At 43.3% G+C, this 15843-nt stretch overlaps 1 long non-coding RNA gene across 1 annotated transcript in view; it reads right to left on the bottom strand.

Moving 5' to 3' along the window:
- LOC126953732 (uncharacterized) overlaps positions 1–15843 on the bottom strand; it is a 43403-nt gene that overhangs the window by 25546 nt on the left and 2014 nt on the right. Inside the window, exon 2 of the long non-coding RNA XR_007725327.1 lies at positions 4807–4886. This is a non-coding gene — a long non-coding RNA (uncharacterized LOC126953732). The remainder of the gene's footprint in view (positions 1–4806; positions 4887–15843) is intronic.

Raw genomic sequence — 15843 nt, 5'->3', positions numbered from 1 at the left:
AATAGCTCACTCCTGTAATCTCAGCACTTGGATGAAGCCGAGGCTGGAGGATCACTTGGGCTCAGGATTTTGAGACCAGCTTGGAGAACATAGTGAGACCTTGTCTCTACTAAAATTAAAAATAAAAAATTAGCCTGTAGTCCCAGCTACTCAGGAGGCTGAGGTGGGAGGATCACTTGAGTCCAGGAGATTGAGGCTGCAGTAAGTGGTGACCATGCCACTGCACTTTAGCCTGGATGACAGAGTGAGATGGTCTCAAAAATACACAAACACATACACATACACAAACACACACACACACACATATAGTCACCACTGAGCTTTAGGAAGCAGGGTGCAGTCCATTGACATTTTCATTCAGTAGCTCTTACTTGAATACTTGCTAGGCATAAGGTCCTGTGCTGCCTGCTGGGGAGATGTCCTTGCAAAAGACCAACACATGGCACTTGAAGATAGATAGATGATTGATAGATAGATAGATAGATAGATAGATAGACAGACAGACAAATACAATACAATAGACTATTGGTCTATTGATACACGTTTAGGAGGTCACGAGTGGCTTTCCCCCTCCCAGCACACCCTAGATCAGTCAGTTGTCTTTTAGAGCTTACAAGGGAGGAAAAAAAATATTTTTTCTACTGTTCTTCTAGATTCTTCAGCAGGGGCCTATAAATTGGGCTGACAAAAGACAGATTAGCAAGAGAAATACAAGCAGCAGATTATTAACATGTGCATCCTGATTACACATGGAAGTACCCAGAGGTGAGTAACCCAAAGGAGTGGTTAGAACTTGGGCTTATATGCCACCTTAACATAAAACACAGGAAAAGGGGTTTCTGGGGGAGGCAAGTTATGGGATGGTGACCAGGAAAAGTATGGTAGACAAGAGTTGTTTAGTAAAGTTTGTTATGTGGATTTAAAATAGTACCTTCTTCATTGATAAAAGTTGCTAAGAGTACTCCTTTTCCTGGTATGACAGAGGGAGATATCTCTACAAATCTAAATTTCCTTTATTAAGGGAAACCATGTGCCTTGGTTTTAGAGTTTTCCTGAGACTGCTGGTTCTCAGTGGCCTCGAGCTCAAAACAATCCATACGCCAAAGAGGCATATTTTGGGCTGGCATATTATGGTACCTCTCAGGCTACTCCTCACACTATTTTCACTTGACTTCCTAGTCACCTCATCTGGTCTTCACCTTGGACACTAGAGAAAATTCTCTGGCTCTGTCATAACCAAAAGCACAAAGTTCTTTCTGTGCATTCCTCTGATCTAAACCGTTGTGACAGATTAAAAGTAGGCTTTGTACAATCTTTAGTTGATGACTCCTCTGAGTCCTGCCCCTCTGGAACACAGGCCAAGACAAGCAGCCAAAACATGTCTTCACCTTCTCTCTTAAGAGCTTCTTCCTGACTTTCTTGCATCTTGGATATATTTTGGTAATTTCTCAAAAAGTATCTGCAATGGTTAATTTCATGTGTCAACTAAACTAGGCTATTGTGCTCATTTGCTTGGTCAAGCACCAGTCTGGATGTTGCTGTGAAGGTGTTTTCTTTTAGATGTGATTAATATTTTAAATCAGTAGACTTTGAGCAAATTAATTTTTCTGCATAATTTAAATGAGCTCAGAGGACAGAGCATCAAGCCAAAGATGGTTATTCTCAAAGCTTAAAATCTAATAGAATTTATCCTGCTAGGTTTTGAACCTGCTCAGAACTTTTGAGTCCCCTTTTCCTTCTGATTTCTCCTTTTTGAAATGGGCGTGTCTGTCCTATACCTGTCCTAACATTTCTATCTTGCAAGTAAACTTGTCTGGTTTCATAGGCTCGCAGCTAGAGAAAAATGTTGCTCCAGAATGAATCACACTGAGTGTCACACACACCTCATTTAGATGATATTTAAATGAGATTTTGAACTTAGAGTTGATACTAGAATACATCAAGACTTCCAGGAGTGTTGGGTTTGGGTGAATGCATTTTGTATGTGAAAAGGATGATCCAGAGGCTGGTCTGTGACAGGCTGAATTATGTTCTCCTGACCCAAATTCATGTTTTGAAATCCTAACCTCAGTGCCTCAAAATGTGACTCTATTTGGAAACATAGTTGTTGCAAATATAATAATTAGTTGAGATGAGGTAATACTGGAGTAGGGTGAGTCCCTGATAACAATATGACTGGGTACCCTTATCAAAAGAAAAAATTTGGGCCAGGCGTGGTGGCTCATGCCTGTAATCCCAGCACTCTAGGAGGCTGAGGCAGGTGGATCACCTGAGGTCAGGGATTCGAGACCAGCCTAGCCAACATGGTGAAACCCCATCTCTACTAAAAATATAAAAATTAGCTGAGCGTGGTGGCGTGTGCCTGCAGTTCCAGCTACTTGGGAGGCTGAGGCAGGAGAACCACTTGAACCTGGGAGGTAGAAGTTGTAGTGAGCTGACATAGTGCCACTGCACTCCAGCATGGGCAACAATGAGTGAGACTCTGTAAGAAAGAAAGAAAGAAAGAAAGAAAGAAAGAAAGAAAGAAAGAGAGAGAGAGAGAGAGAGAGAGAGAGAGAGAGAGAGAAAGAAAGAAAGAAAGAAAGAAAGAAAGAAAGAAAGAAAGAAAGAAAGAAAGAAAGAAAGAGAAGAAAAAATTTAGACACAGACACACACACAGGAAAAACACCATGTGAAGGTTGGATTCATGCTGCCACAAGTCAAGGAACTACCAGAAACCAGGAGGGAGGCCTGGAACACTAGATCCTTCCCTGGTGCCTTCAGAGGGAGCATGGCTCTGCCAACATCTTGATCTTGGATTTCCAGCCTCCAGAACGATAAGACCATAAATTTCTGGTTTTTTAAGCCTCTCAATTGGTGGTACTTTGTTATGACAGCTCCTGTAAACTCATAGAGTGTCCCTTCCTTGTCACCTCTGCATTGCACTCCCCACTGGATCAACACCTGGAAGCCCACCTTGTTGGAACCCTTATGTCACATAGGGGTGACAAGAAGATCCTGCCTCTCAGCCCCAAGTTACTGGCCTTTCTGGATTTTGCGCCCTGCCATTAGCACAACTATTAGCATGTTCGTAACACACACACGTTAGGATTGCTCTAGCTCCAAGTCATAAAGCCCTCTTAAAAAAATTAAGCCAAAAAGCGTCAAGTGGCTTAAGCACATCAGCACCTGAAGTATAAGGATTTTATCCTATACTTTTCCTGCTGAAACACACATTGGTTTAAAAACAAAAGTGAAAGGGGAGAAAGCGGCCTCAAAACTTATCTTTGTGTTCACTGAAAATGTTGGCACTGTCAGGGCAAGGTTACTCTGCAATGCTCAAGTGCATGTTCAGTTAACTAACTCTGAACAGAAGGATCCAGATTCTTTCTTTCTTCAAACGGTTGCCTCTGATGAATTAGGAATACAGGATGAAATAAGAAACACCAGTTTAGGAGTTGAGGACCCGGGTTCACATTCTGACTGGATCTCTTACCAGCTGCGTGATCTTAGATAAACGCCTTGTCAAGCTCTTTGAGCATCATTTTTCTTATCTATGAATGAGAGGTAAAAATCCCATCTCAGGGAGGTATAGACTTTCCCTTTCTTAGGCCTCTGATTCCTGGAAGTGGGGGAGCATTTTAGCATGAAATATCCAAGTTATGCAGTGAGGATTCATCATTATTAACATGAGGAAGTGTTGTCTTATCGATGCTCCACCCTGACGATGGGAAAAGACTACAGGGAACCACCCACGGTTTCCCTTTGGGACCAGCAGTACCTGTCGTCTCCCAGGGGAGGGGTCATGTTTTGTGGAGTCTAGAGCTTAATTAACTTGGGAGGTCATTTTGAAGGAGTAGAACTCATAAATTCAAATACAAAAGGAGGTGCAGGGCTTGAAAGAGGCTTGTGTTAGCGACAGGCCCTGCAGCATGAGCTTCCTCAGCTGCAGAATAAACCTAAGCACGTCCCCTTTGGGATACACGGAGAGTAGACTCAGGACCTTGGGCAGAAGAGTGAGGAGGAAAAAGAGAGAAAGATTAAAATGATAATAATAAGAGGATTCTAGAACTCCCATCTGAAGCTGATTCAGTATGACTGGAGTGTCGATAAATGTCTGTATTCAGGATGTCTATAAATGACTGCTACTAGATTACATTTCTTCAAAAAAATTTTTTTCTGCTAACTCAGTAGACCTGAATGCCTGCTCAGATCTGAAAATAGTCTCTTATTTTGTCCTAACGTGACGTTAAGGGTGGATTTCTTTTTATGAAACTCCCATGTGTAGTTGGGACCTGGCTTCAGTTCATGTGTGGCTCATCTCCAGTGGTCATAGTGAACCTGGGCAGGCCTACGAAAAGCCTGTGATGGGGTTCAGGACATGCTCCCTTAAAATACAGCACCTTGGCATTTGGGAAAAGCACAGAAGCAGGAAGTTCACTTCTACCATGCCTTCTCCCTTCTCCCTTCTTCCTTGAAGCAGGTCATAAGACCTCATATGACAGGTGCCCTCCTTACTCCCAGAGAAAAGGAAGGAAGACACAGAAACACCAAGAAGAATATGGACAAACAGGCCTTGCTAAGCTCCCCCCATCCCCTGTTTATTACCATGACATCATATTCCCTTTGTCCAATCACACTTTCATCAAACCTGAACATGAAAATACACAGGTTTCTCTGTTTGGGGGGTGGGTCTTCATTTCTGAAGTTTCCATGTCATGTAAAACTTATATTAAAGAAATGTGTATGTTTCACCCCTGTTAATTTGTCTTGTGTTATAGGGATCTAAGCCATAAGCCTAGGATAGATGAGGAAAAGATACTTCACCTGTTCGTCTGAAGGCTGAGGGATGGTTCTTATCAGACTGGAAGGAGCCATGCACCGAGAAGTTGACCCTGTAACAAGCCCTGGAGGTGGGAAAGAAGGAGGAATTCAGAAATGCATTCAGCACGTATTTATTGACATGTGCCTAAGTCCACAAGCACATATCAGAAGCCCTTGAGGCCAGTTATGTTTTAGAATTCAGAAAGTTTCAGGTTTTAGAAAGGCAGTGTGCATAAACCAAATATTATATAACATCCCTAGAGGGGTTGGAGGCAACACTTTGCAAATCAAACACGGTATTTCCACAGTCCTGTCTCAGCCAGATATATGAATATTCACACCAAGTGGGATAAATGCAACCTTACTTCACCTCATGTTTTGCCACCAAGGTGGTTACAAAAATGTTTGTGTTTTTAGAGGTTTGGGGATTTTAGAATTATGGATAGGGATTGTGGACCTGGGCCAGGTGCCGGGCAGTGTTCTGATGCTGGGGAAATAGCACTAACACGACCAGAGCAGAGGCCTGAGGGAGCTGGTAGGCTCTGAACGAGGGATGGTTCCCCAGTGGGGCCCTGGCAGATGCAGGTATAATCTCCATGGGGAGAAGGGGAGATTTTTAAAGGGAAACAAAACAAAAACAAAACAAAACAACAATAGAAATGGTGTTCCATTAAAGCTCTAGAAAACATTAGTGCATAAGCTTGAATGCTTTAAAAAATATCTCCAACAGAAAATCAACAGAGAATAGGGGCTCCCTCCCTCCTTCCTGTTAACAATAGGCAGCTCAGTGGCTCTGGTGACTGGAGGGCCATGGGCCTCAGCTGGAAGATGTGAGTGCCCAGCAGACTGGACGGGCACAGCTGATGCCCACCCGACAGAAGCAGACCCCGATGGAGAGAGACCCACTCTGAGTGGTGGTTTGTGACTGTGTGTTGGGATATGGGGGAGACAAAGGTACCCCTGGGACAGGTCGCCAGAATATTTCCTGGGGTCTATAACCTATAGGAACCTGTAGGAACTGACATATACACATATGTCTATGCATGAGTGTTTATATATATATTAACTATTGGGAGGAAGACTTTTCGTCTATTCACTTAGTTTGGAGTGCTTGGGGGCCTGCAAATTAGCAATAGACAGATTAGCAGAAGAAAAAAGGAAGTTTATTTACACGTGCATTGGACGTCACTAATGAGTAACTCACTGAATACCCAGTGGTAAAGGTTTATATACAGGTTGAATATCCCTTATTTGAAATGCTTGGGACTTAGAAGTGTTTCAGATTTTGGATTTTTTCAGATTTTGGAATGTTTGTATATGCATAATGAGATACCTTGGGAATCTCAGGCCCTACGTCTAAACACAAAATTCATTTATGTTTTCCATGCAACTTATACCCATAGACAGATGACAACTTCATACAGTTTTAAAAAGAATTTTGCACATGAACAAAGTTTGTGTTCCATTCATATATGTGTCTGGAATTTTCCACTTGTGGCATCCTGTCAGTGCTCAAAAACTTTCTGATTTTTAGAGCAGTTTGGATTTTGGATTAAGGATGCTCAATTTGTACCAATATAACAAAAAAGGGAGTAGCAGGAATTTACGGATTCGATGGGAAAATGTGTAAGGTGCTGTGAGTTTTTCTTGTGCTAATGGGAAGGGGCAATTTGTCCACTTCCTGGAATTCGCAGGAAACCCCCTCAAAGCAGGGTTAATAGCAGCCTGTATTTTTGAAAGACTCTTTGTTAGTCAGATAAGGAAAGTTCAGATAAGATTTTAAATATTTTCACCTCTAAACAATCTTTATGCCAAAGCTGCCATCCCTTCAATACATATATGCAGCACACACATACGTAATATGTAATATATATATGTAAATATATATGTAAATATATATTATATAGGTATATATATACATGTATGGTATGCCTATATAATATATATTTATACACACACGGGATATTCTATACTTACACCGCTTACGGCAATTATTTTTAAAATCTCCCTCTGCTTTTTCTCTTGTTCACCTCTGCCCCCTCCCAAGATCCTGGCTTGCCCTCCTGAGGCCTGCAGGGTCAGGACCAGATCGAGGATAAATGAGGAGGTTGCAAAGCGGCATGTGTAGATTGCGTGGTTTGCTGAGAGCCTTCAGTATGATGACAGGGTAGTGCTAGGCTCTTAGGTTCGCCATGAATCTAAGTGCAAATCAGGCTTGGCTCAAGCTCTTTACCCTCTAAGTAGATTTCCCAGGGAGTTTCAGAAACATCAGCACAGGCGGGATGAATTTTCCGAGAATGTGTGCTCCTGCATTAGTGGGTATACGCAAGAGCCAGAGAAATCTGGGCTCTCACGTTCACTGGGCTCCCACTGACTAGAAAACTCAGGGTGTAAACTCCAGTGAACATTCTCAAAAGAATCTAAGAACCTCACTACCTCTTCCTACATTGTGTGGCCACTGTTGACTCTCTCCCACAGCACTCCCAGAAATTGTTCTGGATTTTTTTTTCTAGGAAACAGCTTAGGGACATTTATCTTTCCCTGTCCTCCTTGGGGACAGTATGTGTGGACCACTCCCCACCGGTTGGCATCTCAGCTTAGCCCCTTCGCCTCATTTCTGCTTCTGCAGAGAGTTTCCCACAAAATTTTCCCACTAAGTTTTTTGTTAGCGTTTATCAAGGATTTCACCAGCAAAGCAAAAGCCTCTGCCTGCAGGCTGATTGGTTGGTCATGAAAGAAAAGGTGAAGACATTTCTGATGAACGGTCCCATTTGAGAAGGGAAAAGCAGCCCTGTGGCCAAGTCCCCCGTGAGTGTTTTGGTTCGCCTAGTAGACCGCTTCTGCCAGTGTTTATCCAGCACAGGGAAGGTGCTTTGAATAGATGTCTTTGCTGACACGGAACCCTTTGCTTTGTGAATAGGGCGATTACTAAACAATGAAGCTATTACATTAGGAGCAGGAGCTGGTTGGAGCCAACAAATCTCCTCTCCGTTTACAGAGCTATAATTATCCAGAGTTTTAAAACACAATGGTATCTGCTGAGAGGGAACATCTGGGAGGGAACCAAGCCATCCCAATTAAAGGAGTGATGCACAGCCCCATGGATTGGATGACTCCACATTAATGGGGTGGCGATTTTTTTAGATGTCACTCAAGTTAACAAATGTGCTGAAAGGTTTGAGCAGAACAAATGTGCAGGGGGAAAAATCAGATCAAGAAGAGAGATCTGTTTTATAAGAACATCTACAAATTGGTTGCAGAAAGCATTCCAGGCTGCTGTTATGAACACTAATCAAGAGAAAAATGTTTCATGAGGTTTTTCCCATATGAAAATAAAAGCTTTTTCCACTTGCCATTTCATTTCAAAATAAATTCTTTTAACCTCCAGAGGACCCCGCATAACAGAGTGGGGTGGGAGGACAGCATTGCGGGGAGGTCTGAGTGGCTCGGGGTTATGGGGCTGTGTTGGCACTTAGGCTCACCATAAAGATTAGGGGAAATCAGTTGTTATGAGAGATTGGAGACTCGATCCTATAAATAGATTTGGCCCAGATAGTAGCATTGGACTCTGTTTTGCCAGTGAAGGTTACAGTATGTGCTCCGCCATAACCATCTGTCCTAAAATGGGTATGGGCCACATGCTTAGGGCTCCTGAGCACTTCGAGATCTAAATCAAGGGTCTATTCCACCTGTTACGTAAGTTGAGGGCAATTCTTCCAGGTAAAAAGAGAAAACTAAAAGAATGGTTATGAGGGCAGTAACAAAATCAGACAAAAGAATCTCTCATTCATCATCTTATACCTCTGGGAATGTTTGCTCTAATGGAGTGAGAGTTCCATCGGGGGCGGGGAGGCGGGCCACCATGGGGGATTATTTCTTCAATTATGCTTCCTTCCCATCTGTTTGGGGGCACTGCAGCAGCATCACACAGGGGCTCAGCTCAGTTCTGAAGGCAGAATCCGGGAAATGATTTGGGTCATCACAGGCTATACCGCAGAGCCCACAGTAGGCTAAATCAGGAAAGTGGGGTGCTTGCCAGGTTTTTCCCAAGCTGTCCTTTTCTGGCCCTTTGCTGATGCTCCTGCTGCAGTGGAGTCCCTCCCCACTTTCAGAGCCCTGTTGGTCCCCCTTCTGATTGTTTCCCACAGAAGTACACTAAAACATGCTGTCAGAGCACTTGCTAGCTTTCACTTACTCCAAGGGGAGAAAAAGTTTAAGTCTCTTTATCAACTTTCCCTTAAGTATTTGCATGATGATTGCTGCAAAAGCAGTATTATAACAACATAAAAATTTAATAATTAAAACAGCTACCAATCAACCCACCGCCCTACTACCATTTGAGTACCCCTAAGCCCATTTGTTCACTGAGGCTTCACCTGCTTTTTCCATTCTGCTTTGTTAAATATTTGCCTATTTCTAAGTTTTACTATGGAAGATAATACCACCATCAACATGTGCATTCTTTTTAACCTTCTGTGAAAGATCTCTCCAGAAATCTGGACCAATGCACAGTACTGTGAACTGAATTGTGCCAAAATTCATACATTGAAGTGTTAACCCCCTGTATTTGGAGATAGGGATGTTAGAGAGGTAATTCAGGTTAAATGAGGTCAGAAGGGGGCAGCCTAAATCCTTATGACTGGTGTTCTTATAAAAAGAGAAGGAGAAAGCAGAGCTCTCTCTCTTCCTCCATGTACACAGAGGAAAGGTCACTTGAAGACACAGAGAGAAGGCGGCCATCTGCAAACCAAGGAAAAGGCCTCAGGAGAAATCAAATCTGCAATGCCTTGGTCTTGGACTTAACAGCCCCCAGAACTGTGAGAAGATAAACGTCTGTTGTTTAAGCCTCCCAGTCTGTGGCATTTTGTTATGGTAGCCCAAGTAGATGAATACATACAGTGTTGGGGTTGAAAGGTGAGGAAGAGAAAAGCAGCCTTTGACATTAGGAGCAGGCCTGGCCCTCACAGCTAGCCCATGTGTTCTCCTGCTGAACACAAACAATTTCACAGAAATCTAACATCAGACAAGGCCACTCTGAGGCCACGAAGGATCAGGACAAGAAAAAGACCACTCCACAATCATGTCTGAATCCAGACAAATGCACAAACCACAAAAATGACCCAAGCATCTTCCTATACTGGATAAATGAATGATTGCCACAGCTTCCTTACCCATTTTAAGCTTTAGCCTTGCTCTAGTTTTTTCACCTTCTAGATTAGATTTATTCATAGAATTACTCTCACTTCCTGAGAGCATCCAATCCAGAACAAAGCCCCACTTCCTTAAATCTTCTCCCTAAACACCTAATATGAGCCAAAATCCTATCACAAGTCCTTCCTAAGCTCCGACTGAGCAACTCTGTGGTTTCTTGTAAGCATTAAACCCAGCTTAGCATGTGTATATTTCTGGTGGTCACTGGCTGAACAATGTTATCAGTGATGTGAGTGTTTTTGTGGTTTTTAATAAGCATTTAACATTGTATCAAAGAAGCTAATCAATTTTGATTGCTTTCAAAAATTTTACACAACCCAACCAGCAACTTAAGTGTTAGGGTCTTTTTCAATTAAGTGGACAGTATAAACTGAATCTTGTTTCAACGTGTATGTTTTATTGCTTTGTAGGCTAATCATTTTCCCAGGTTTTTAATATTTCTCCTCTACTAGTATTTCCTTTTATCTGTCACCAGTGTGATATTCAATGATGAAAAAATAATTTTTGTCTCCTAGTAAAAATATTTTGCAAGTTTCCTGGAATGTGAGCGAGGTATTTGAAGGGTTGTAGTATTGTAAGAGTGTTTTTCACTCCTGCTTCTGAAATGAAACTCATGGCCTGGGATTTAGGGTCCTCATAATAGAAACAGCATTGCATGTGCACACACACACAACAAAAATGGGGGAACACTCGGCAATTACAATCCTCATTTCTGTAACTTGTCATGTTGTCATAGCTGGTGGTTATAACCTCTTTCTTCTACTACCCATTCTGTATTTCCCTTGCCTTCAACAAGCGCCTCAGATGGTCACAAACCTTCATTTCTAAAGAGTCTGAGCCAATGTCCTTCCTGGCTTGGGTTGTTACAGTTTTCCATTGGCCTTAATCATAGGGCTTGGTAATATTAAGAGGTGCCCTAAGGGATCTCCTGTAGTCCAGAAATACTCTTCCTTACCTCTGTTGTGGAGTAGTAGTCCAATTTCCCCTTGGTAGTCAGAGTCAGTCACCCTAACCAGCACAGTAACTCCTTTCTTTGTCTGTTGATTCAGAGGAATGAGGAGTCCAAAGTGGTTTCATGGCAGTCTTGACTTCCGGTTCAGTGGAAGCCTTGCTATGTCTCCCTGTGGAAGTATTCTTCCGTCTAGAACAAAGACCTGTGGGCCAGCAGAGCATGAAGTCATGGGAACAAAAAGCAAAATTTACTAGTGGGTAACCAGGAGGAATAGTGAGTGGTAGAACCCCATTTCAACCCCTTGATTCCTGGACCTGTGAGTTTCTGGCTATAGGAGAAATAGCATCATAGGTTAAATGCTGAATCAGAGCATACACAGTCTTACAGAGAACCTTGTCCTAACCCTGCAAGGTAGTGACACTTAGCTGGCACTAGACAGAGTCTTCAAATGTCCATTTCACTGTTCTATCAAGCCAGCTGCTTCAGGATGATGGGGAACATGGTAAGACCAGTGAATTCCGTGAGCATGAGCCCACTGCCACACTTCATTTGCTGTGGAGTTCTTTGGTCAAAAGTAATGTTGTGTGGAATACCATGAGGGTGGATAAGGCATTCTGTGAGTTCATGAATGGTGGTTTTGGCAGAAGCACTGCAGGCAAGGAAGGCAAATTCATATCCAGAGTAAGTGTCTATTCCACTAAGGACAAGATGCTGTCCCTTCCCTGATAGAAGTGGTCCAATGTAATCAACTGCAAACAGGTAGCTGGTTGATCATCTGGGGAATGTTGCCATATTAGGGGCTCAGCACTGTTCTCTGAGGCTGGCAGATTGGGCACTTGGCAGTGGCCATAGTCAGGTCAGCACTGGTGAGTGGGAAGTCCATGTTGCTGGGCCAAGGCATAATCTTCATCCCTGCCATAATGGCTGCTTTGTTCATGAACCCATTGGGCGATGACAGGGATGGCTGGGGAAAGAGGCTAACTAGTATCCACAGAATCGGTCATTCTGTCCACTTGACTATTAAAATCCTCTTCTACTGAGGTCACCTTTTGGCAATCATTCACATGGGACACAATTATGTTGACTTTTTTTTCCCATTCAGAGAGGTCTACCTACATATCTCTTCCCCAAATTTCTTTGTCACCAATTTTCCAGTGGAGCTCTTTCTACATCCCTGACCATCCGGGCAAACTACTGCTCACAGCTCATAAATGAGGATAAACAAATGTCAACCCATTTCTCTTTCCAAGCAAAGTGAACAACAAGGTGCACTACTCAAAGTTCTGCCCACTGGAAGGAATTGCTTTCACCACCATCCTTCAGAGATGTCCCAGAAAGGGGCAGCAGTGCTGCAGCTGTCTACCTTCAGGTGGTGCCTGCATGTTGTGCACAACCATCTGTAAACCAAGCCTAAGTCTTCTCTTCCTCTGTCACTGATCATAGGAAACTCCTCATGAGACTGGGAGAGATAAGGCAGTGTAGCAGGAGTGGGAACCATGAGCATCTGCGTCACTTCTTCATGTAACTCACTTGTGCCTGCAGGACCTGCTCAGTCCCAATCAGTCGAATCACTTCCATTTGATGATGGAGTGCTTCTATGCACACCTGATGTTATAACTTGCTGGGTAAGAAAACACCTAGTTCATGATGGGCAGCTCAGGTTGCATGGTAACACGGTAACCCATAGTTAAGCATTTAGTCTTTACTAAGGCTCAGCAGCAGGCCAAAAGCTGTTTCTCAAAAGGAGAGTAGTTATCTGTGGAGATTGGCAGGGCTTTGCTCCCAAATCCAAAGGCCTGCATTGCAGTTCACCCATAGATGCCTGACAAAGGCTCCAAACAGCATCCCTATGTGCCACTGACACTCTAAGCACCATTGCTTGGCCCTGCTGGATCTTACGGCCCAAGCGGCAGAGCAGTTTGCACAGCAGCCTGGCCTGTTACAGAGTCCTCTCTTGTTCTGGGACCCACTCAATATTAGCAGCTTTTTGATCACAGTAATACACCCAAAGGAAGAATATGTTGCCTCCAAAATCTGAAGAAGCCCAGTAGGCATTGCACTTCTCTTTTGGTTGTAGGAGGGGCCAGATGGAACAACTTAGCCTTCCCTTAGAACGGATATCTCAATAAGCTTCACAACATTGGATGCCTAAAACTTTCACTAAGGAGAGGGCCCCTGAAGTTTGTTGGATTTATTTCCCACCTTCTTACATGCAAATTTCTTACCAATAGGTCTAAAGTAGTTACTGCTTCTTGCTCACTAGGTCCAATCAACATAATGTCATTAATCGCATGGACCAATGTAATACCTTGTGAAAGTGATTGAGACTCCCATGAACTAGATTATAATACAATGCTGGAGAGAGTTAGCATAACCCTGAGATAGAGCAGTAAAGGTGTATTGCTGGCCTTGCAGTGAAAGAAAATTGCTGTTGGTAGTCTCTATTGACAGATATGAAGAAAAAGCATTCGTCAAATCAATAGTTGCCTATCAGGTTTCAGAGAATATGCTAATTTGCTCAAGCAATGAAACCACATCTGGTACAGCAGCTGCAAGGGGAGTCACCACCTGGTTAAGCTTATGATAATTCACTGTCATTCTGCAAGATCCAACCGTCTTTTACATAGGTCAAATAGGCAAGATGAATGGGAACGTGGTGGAAATCACCACCCCTGCATTTTTCAAATCTCCGACGCTGTCACTAATCTCTGAAATCCCTTCAGGGATGCAGTATTGCCTTTGGCTTACTATTTTCCTATATAAGGGCAGTTCTAGTGGCTTCCTCTTGGCCTTTCCCACCATAATAGTCCTTATCCCACAGATTAGGTAACCCATGTGGGGATTCTGCCTGCTGCTGAGTGTATCTATTCCAATTATGCATTCCAGAACTGGGGAAATAACCACAGAATGGCTTCTGAGACTCACTGGGTCAATGGGACACAGACCTGAGCTAAAACTCCATGAGTCATCTCACCTCCATAAGCCCCTACTCTGGCTAGTGGACCAAATGATGGTCCCTGTCTCCTAGATTCCATGTCAGTTCAGAGCCTTTGTCTGGCAGTACCCAAAAGATCTGATTATTTCCTTTTCCTCAAGCCACACTTACCCTGGTAAAAGGCCGTAGGTCCCTTTGGGGAGGCTTGGGGAAAAAGTAACAGTATAAATTATTGGCAGTGTACCAGGGTCCTTCATCAAGGGGACCCAGTTTCCTTTTCATTCAAGGGGTTCTGGCTCTGTAAACTGGCTTAAGTCTGGGAATTCATTTAGGGGCCATGATTCCCCACTTTTATGATTCAAGATAGACTTTTGCTTACTTGAACGTTGCTGTTGACACAGATCGATTAACAATTTAGTAGGTTTTCTATCTGCTTCACTTCTGAAAACATCATGATCAACTAGCTAATGCCATCGGTCCGGAAGCCAGGCTATTCTGATTGCTGCTTTGACTCTACTGTCCCTTAAGGTAACCACACTCACTTTGCCTTTGGTGGTTAAGAGCTGCCACATGGCTCCTGCCACGCTAGGATCCAATCACTCCATTGCATTTAGGTTTCCCAGTTCAGTGACTGCGGATCCCACTGTAAAGTCTCACCTACAGAGAAGAGTGATCATGGAGTTTTTCAAGGATACCAGGGATTCCCTCACAAATTTATGTCTCACAATTGTGGTGAAAAATATATCTTCTGGACTCTCCCTGGGTGAGGGGGAAGATACTAAATGACAAATCCCCTCTAACATTTCAATCTCCTTAAGCCTTTGAATCACTTCCTCTATATTAAACCGGGGCAGTTCTAGCATTTTGAACTCACTCAATATCGCCCACCTTTTGGTCTATGTTTCAGCCAACCAACCAAATTTAGTCCCTTTGTGTTGTTATGAAGGAATATTTAAGGCTGGATACTTTATAAAGAAAAGAGGCTTCTTTGGCTCATGGTTCTGCAGGCTGTACAAGAAGCATGATGCCAGCATCTGCATCTAGTGAGGGCCACAGGCTGCTTCCACTCATGGCAAAAGGTGAAGGGGAGCTGGTGTGTGCAGAGATCACACGGCAAGAAAGAAAGGTGGTAGGGAGGGAGGTACTGGGCTCTCTTAAACAACCAGCTCTTGTAGGAACAAATAGAGCAAGAATTCACTCACTCTTGCAAGAATGGCACCAAGTCATTCCTGAGAGATCTGCCCCCTGAACCAACACCTCCTACTGTTCCCCACCTCCAACATTGGGAATCAAATTTCAACACGAGATTTGAAGGGAACAAGCAAACTAAGGTATAGCACAAACAATTAGAGCCCTTTCTAACTGCCTGAGCTGCAATGTTAAATACAGAATCTCGGCTTAGTGAGTCCACATCAATGAATTCCACCTAATCCAACTTTATATTCCTCCTGCCATTATCCCACACCCTCAATATCCACTCCCACACATGTTTCCCAGATTTCTATCTTTATAAATTAGAAAATTCCAGTAGTTCTTTTGAACTGTAGTACACTTCCTTGTGAGTTACATTTTGTACCTTACCTTCAGGAGCCTACTAGGACTTGAATCAAGTTATGGGTCTAGAAGCAAAGAGGGGTGATAGAAATGGGTCTTGAGGAGAATCATTGTCTAGCATGTCATCTACCACAGAGGGGGTCATTACAGTTTTCTAGGACAATGCAGGTTTAATCCCATCAGATGAGAGGTGAGGGGCTGAAGAGGCCACTACCACTGGGAGTGGGAAGGTGGCTTCCACAAAGGATAGAGAGGCCTCTTCCACTGGCAAATATTTATCAGATTCCAGGGGCTCGATTTCCCCAGTTTCATCAGGTCTTCCCACATATCCCCATTCCAACTATCAAAGTGCATATCTTCCTCACTTCAACGTTAGACTTCCTGTGAG

Source organism: Macaca thibetana, chromosome 4, assembly GCF_024542745.1.
Source record: "Macaca thibetana thibetana isolate TM-01 chromosome 4, ASM2454274v1, whole genome shotgun sequence".
Classification (NCBI taxonomy): domain Eukaryota; kingdom Metazoa; phylum Chordata; class Mammalia; order Primates; family Cercopithecidae; genus Macaca; species Macaca thibetana.
Note: the sequence above shows the minus strand (reverse complement) of the source record. Positions and strands in the feature narration are given on the sequence as shown.